Below are 6,833 nucleotides of genomic sequence, written 5' to 3' on the forward strand. Positions count from 1 at the left end.
AATAAAATAAAATTTACGGCGAGAAATCAACAATATTATCTCACCTAAAATATTTAAATTTAAAAATTAATAAAATAGATTAAATTGATTAACAAACTAGTTTTTGAGAAACTAAAACTTCTAATAAATAATATATTTTTATTTATAAACTTTTATTAACATAATTTTATAAATGAACATGTAAAAATAATTTTATAAATCAACTTTTAGAATATTAGATCAACAACCAAAATCATTTATAACTAGTTCAATAATTGAGAAATCATATGTTATAATTCATTTATAAATCAACTTTTAGAATATTAGATCAACAACCAAAATTATAGCTTTAGAAATCAATTTGAAATTCCAACAAAACTGCTTACAATGCCAAATGATATATAAAATGAGAATGACTAGCTCAGTTATATATACACAGAAAATTTTAGACATATTTCATATTTCAAACCTCTTACAATTGTATACATATTACGCAAAGTTAATGTAAACACCAAGCCCGTCTAGCTCAGTTGGTAGAGCGCAAGGCTCTTAACCTTGTGGTCGTGGGTTCGAGCCCCACGGTGGGCGATTTAAATTTTTTCAATACACACTATCATTTCTATCTTCATACACACTGCATTTGTTTATTATTTCCACCTACATACAATGTGGTTAATCGAACAATTTTTTTTTTACAATAAAGATTATTATGTGATCCATTCATTAAAAATGACATAATTTTTAATATCTCTTTAGTATTGTTTTGTAGTTTTTTTTAATTATATAATAATAATAATATTATATTATATTATATTAAAATTTAAAAGTTTAAAATTATAGCAATATCAATTTTTTTATATAAAGTTTAAAATTTGCATATTTTCATGATAGTTATATTTAAAATTGTTAAAATTTTAATTGTTGATAATTTTTGTGAATATAAATATCTTCAAAATTTAATGTGGAATTTTGTCTCAAAATATTATATTTTTATTTTTTTTAAGCTCAAAATAATTATAACTTGTGAGTATTAATATAATATATATTCATTATTATAGTTTTATTTATTAAATTTTAGTTTACATATGTTAATTATAATTTAAAATATATATTTTGATAAATAATATTAATTTTATTATTAGATATAACTATTTTATAAAAAGTTACACACAATTTAAATGTAATATTTAAATTTAAATAGAAAAAATATTTATATAGATTGCCCCTTTATTAAAAAGTTATGGCTCCGTAACTGCACATAAGTCATGGTATGATTGAATTTTAAGAGAACACACTTTGTTCTCTAGTGATAAATTTTACGATTGATTAAATAAATGTTACTTTGACTATCACAATTTATCTCCACGCATTGTTGAGTTATTCCTAACTCTATATTCATGTCTCCGAGCTCTATGACTTTCTTGAACCATTCAACAAGGGCAATATATTCTGCATGAGTAATAAACAATGCAACCACACGTTGTTGATTGGTCTTCCAACTTATAGTTGTTCCAAACAATATATACACAAAATTTGATAGGGATTTTCTAGTGTATGTGTTACCTACATATTCAGAATCTACAAAATCCTCACAAAAATGTCTTCCTTTTGAACTTGCGTTGTGTACTTTAAATCATCAATTAGAGAATCATTCAAATGCCTCGACACTCAGTTCAAAAGAAGGATTTCAAGAATCATCATAATGCTCGAACAATATTGCTTAATGTTATCTCTTATACTGAGTATGAGAAGATAACAAATAGAGATTCTACTAAGTCTATCTTTGATTCTTTGAGGATGACTCGTGAAGGGAATGCTCAAGTTAAGGAGACAAAGGCTTTGGCCTTAATCCAGAAATATGAGACATTCAAAATGGAAGACGATGAAACCGTTAAGACCATGCTCTCAAGATTTCAGATGCTTGTCGCAAGACTCAATGTTCTGAATAAAGGATATTCTACAACTGACCATGCCAAGAAATTCATCAGAAGTCTCCCCAAAAAATGTAGACCTATGGTAATTGCCTTGAAGTTGGCAAAGGACTTGAACAATATTAGTCTTGAAGAACTTGTTAGTTCTTTGAGAAGCCGTGAGATAAAACTCGAGGAAGATTAACCTCAAAAGTGAGGTAAATATGTTGCCTTGAAGTCCAAGCCCAAGAAAACAAGGGCTTATCAAGTTGAGGAAGAGTTAGAAGATTATGATGAATACTCAGAAGATGATGATGAGCTATCTTTGTTTACTAAGAAGGTTAACAGACTCTGGAGGCACTGGCAGAATATACAAGGAAAGTTCAGAGGAGCTAGAAAGACTGTCGGTCATTCTGATTCTTCTTCTGGACCAAAGAAGCAAGATTCTGGTAAAGAAGTTGTCTGTTATAAGTTCAAGGAGCTAGGTCACTACAAGAATGAGTGTCCTAAGCTAAATAAGGACAAAAGGCCTGAGAAAAAGTTTTCTAAAGGCAATAAGGGGCTTATGGCTACATGGGACGACTCAGAATCAAAAGAACAAGACTCTGATGAGAAGTTGGCCAATGTTGCACTAGTGACAACTACAACTAATCTTGAAGGTTCTGAAGAACCAGAAGATAAAGTGTTGTCAGAGTCATAATCATACTCCGATTCTAAAGAGGTATTTTATAAGTTATCTCGTTTTGATTTATAGTCATGTCTTTCTGAAATGCTCGAAAAGTACCAAAGTCTTTAGAGTAGGTACAAGGACCTTAAACAATTCTAAGTAGTTGCTTCTAAAACTCGTTGTGAGCTTGAAAAGTATATTTCTTCCCTAACCGAACAAATATTTTCTTTAGAAAGTAACAACTTTGCTTTGAAAAGCAAAATTCCAAAACTAGAGGAAGAAATAATCTCAGAAGCTTCTGGTACTGATTGTGTCATTAGATATGACATATCATTCCAGTACTTTTTGGCTAAAAGTATAGATAGAAGAAAAATGGCTTCCATGATCTATGGAGTTAGCAGAAATGGAAAAAAAAGGTCTAGCTTGTATAGAAACTGGAAAACCTGACGAAAGTCAGAAGGTAAAACTGAAACCTCTCTATGAGCATTTCGTGCCTGCTGACACTGATATTGATTGTTCTGCATAGATACAGAAGAAGAACTTAGTTCTGAAACCTAAGTATCATGCATAAATTCCCATTGATTATCCTACTGCACAAAAACCCAATGTTATAAAAAAACTCTGGGAGAACTAACAAAAGAGGACCCAAAAAGTTGGTACCTAAGGATAAAATAATTTATGTTGTAGACATCCTTAGCAGCTCAGTTGAGACACGGGTCATAGTACCTGGACAATGGATGCTTGCGACACATTATGGGCAGAAGGAAAACATTCCAAGGTTTGGAACTTAAGCCTGAAGGCTTCATTGGTTTCGGAGGAAACCAGAAAGGGAAGATCATTGGCTATGGAACTATTGGTAATGGTAAACTTCCTTCTATTACTAATGTTCTTTTGGTAGATGGTTTGATGCATAACTTATTATCTATTAGTCAACTTAGTGACTATGGTTATAGTATTATTTTTAATCAAAAGTCATGTAAGGTTGTTAGTCAGAAAGATGGTACAATCCTTTTTAATGGAAAGAGAAAGAACAACATTTATAAAATCAGACTTTCTGATCTTGAGGATCAAAATGTAAAATGCTTATTGTTTGTTAATGAGGTGCAATGGGTATGACACAGACGTTTATGCCTTTTTAGCATGAGAAGGATTTCTCAGCTAAATAAGCTTGGATTTGTCAGATGCTTACCCAACATGAAGTTTGCTTCAGATGTTCTTTGTAAAGCATGTCAGAAAGGCAAGTTTTCTAAAACTTATTTTAAAGAAAAAACAGTTGTTTCTACCTCTAGAGCGTTAGAGCCTCTGCATATTGATTTGTTTGGGCCTGTGAAAACAACCTCTATCAGTGGTAAGAAGTATGGATTGGTCATTGTTGATGACTATAGTCGTTGAACATGGGTCAAGTTCTTGAAACACAAGGATGAGTCACATCTCGTGTTCTCTACCTTATGCTCACAAGTGGAAACAAAAATGGATTGCAAAATAGTCAAGAAGTGATCATGATGGTGAATTTAAAAGTAAGAATTTTGAAAAAAAAATTGGATACAAATGGCATTTCCCATGAATCATCAAACAGGGGTAAAGAACAACACAAAAACAAACAGGGGTGAGAATACATTAAAAAATGTTAGAGGTGTATAAAACATCAACAGACAACATACTCAATCGTCAAACATATGAATCATCCACAACAATCATTAATCACACATGCAGTTATGTATGCAATGCAATCAACTACTTTACTCCAATGTATGTGCTACCAAATCTTGGATATCACAATTATGTTACATATTTAATTCATTCACTGTTGGTTGCCCTCTAAACCCAGACTCATCATGGGTCCCCTTCTCTGAACCATAAAACTCGTCCCTAGACCAAAGTTTGTGCACCTATCTCCAACACAGATGATGCATGAAATTCAGCAAACAATATCAATGCAATTATTATCATCGGTTCAGCTATGAACCCACAACATAGCCAATATAAGGCCACCATATTAGTTCCTCCTTGAACCATACATCTCAACATAACTCAGCATATTATGTAATTTTAACTCAATAATACATGTATTGATATAATTACTCAACAATACTCACCAATAGGGTAACAAAATAACATTACATAATCAGTATTCAATAGGGTTAACTCATAACTCGATAGAGCTCACAAATAAATCTTCCATTTTTTATTCAAAATGAAGAGTCACAAAGCATACTCTAACCTCGAATAATTTAACTCATAACAACTCTAAACAAATCAACTCAACTCTAACCCATCAAATAACTCACAACTCAACTCTAAAATATATCAAATTCATCAAAACAATAGTGAACCGTTGTCGCACTCAGAAACAACTCAAAAATTGGTCTGGAGACCCAAAACGGTAAACCTAGGGTTGACGGTCAACCATTTGCATGGCTGACGGTTGTCACCCTGCTAGTTATCCCCCTCTCTCAATCGCTCATTAATCGTTGACGGTTAGGGAGAGAATCGCCCGCCGCGATAAGCTGACACCCGTCAGCTCGACCAAAAGTGTCTTCTCCTCCAACGCGATGACAATCTGATTGTTACCAATATTGGCACCAGTCATCGCTGCAGAAACGTGATTTTATGTGTTTTCCACCCTAAACGCATATTCAGACTCAGATTTGGGTCCTAAACAGTCCCAATCACACAGTAGACCTTAATCATGAATCATATGATGTTTAATCATAGTAAAACACATAAATTTAACACTTACATCATCAATTTCTCATGAACCATGATCAAAATTTATTAAAAACATCATTCATGCTTATTAACATCAACACTCATAATTTCACACATTAATTCATACGAAATTCAGTAATTAACACAATATAAAAATAGTATCATAACATAATGATCTAGATGGGTTTGGACAACCACCTAAAGGTCCAAAATCTCATCAATGGAGGAAGGAAAGAGGAGCAAGTAAGAGGGTTAGAACCCATCTCTATCCTTCATGCAAATACACCCAAATATGAATAATTACCTCAATTTGTAGGAAAACCTTGAATCTACAACCTTGAAATCTCAGAGGTCTTAGAGGTTGATATCTTTGGATGTCGAGGATGTTATTTGGTATTGTCGTGACTACAATGGAGTAGAGCTTATTTACATTTATGGGGGGTTCCTAAATGTTCCTCTTGTTAGTGCTAAAGGAGGAGTTATCAATTACAACCCTGTTCTGTTACTTTGTCAATTGGGTTATCAGTTAAAAGAAGAGCCCGAAGCCACGCTATTAGAGGAAATTCTTATAGCTGATGGGGTTGAGGATGCATATATGATGAAGAGGATATTCCGAGCTTGGGGCAAAGTTCACTGTATATGGAAGATGGAATTGGGCAAACAGAACTGCACCTCCATAGATTCATATACAAAATGGTTAAAATCCATAACTAAGAGTATCAAGCTCCCATATCCATGGGAGCCTTCCATGAGCTTCAAGGCACCTAAGCCTTGTGTTTCTATTATTCCTGAGGAGAACATTCATAAGAAGACTATCAAGAGCTCAGAGAAAGAGAATGTTGATCTCCGATTTAGTCTTGGTAGGTGTAGGACCCCAGTTTTGACCCTAAGATCCCTCATACCATCTCATAGCATTGCATTGGCATTGGGATCACATATTGGTATCCTTCTCACCTATCATTAATTGGGTTTGAATTAGGAGAGATCATCAAGCATATTTTATTGTATCATACTTTATTTTCTTTGTTTACTAACCAAAATACCAAAAATATGTCTAGTGTAGTTTTTTTTTGTAGGTAGTGTGTGCATCCACGTATGCCTCGTCAAGCTCACAAATGGGGTTTGAGACCCTTAGTGCAAAGGATCAAGTTAGAAAAGGTACACTTTGGTTCAAAGCATCATATATGGATCCCATTTTCTTTATTTGTCATTTTGATCAAGAATTCATCAAGAGTTTGAAGCTTGTTTGTCAAGGAAGCCCTAATTCATCTGGGTATCTTGTGTGACTTCCTCAGAAAGTTTCTTCAACAATTGGTCAAAGATATTATGAGATAATTCATTGAACTTCATCATAAGTATATATGATTCTCGATGATCCCAAATAGAATGATAACTTCAAGTTTGCAAGTTGGTTCAAGGAGGTTGACCAGAAAAGTCAACTAGTCAAATCTAGGGTTCCCTAGACCCTGTATCCTACAATTTTTGTGATACGTAAATGATTATAAGATAAACGTTACTCTTTATGACATTCCAAACAACTTTCATGTTGGAACCAAGATCTAATTTTG

General features: G+C 33.1%; 1 non-coding gene across 1 annotated transcript; it reads left to right on the forward strand.

Moving 5' to 3' along the window:
- Positions 1 to 494: 494 nt before the first annotated feature.
- Positions 495 to 567, forward strand: TRNAK-CUU (transfer RNA lysine (anticodon CUU)). Its single transcript has one exon. It is a non-coding gene; the product is annotated as a tRNA-Lys (tRNA).
- Positions 568 to 6,833: the final 6,266 nt, after the last annotated feature.

This window comes from Lathyrus oleraceus, chromosome 5, assembly GCF_024323335.1.
Source record: "Lathyrus oleraceus cultivar Zhongwan6 chromosome 5, CAAS_Psat_ZW6_1.0, whole genome shotgun sequence".
Taxonomy (NCBI): Eukaryota; Viridiplantae; Streptophyta; class Magnoliopsida; order Fabales; family Fabaceae; genus Lathyrus; species Lathyrus oleraceus.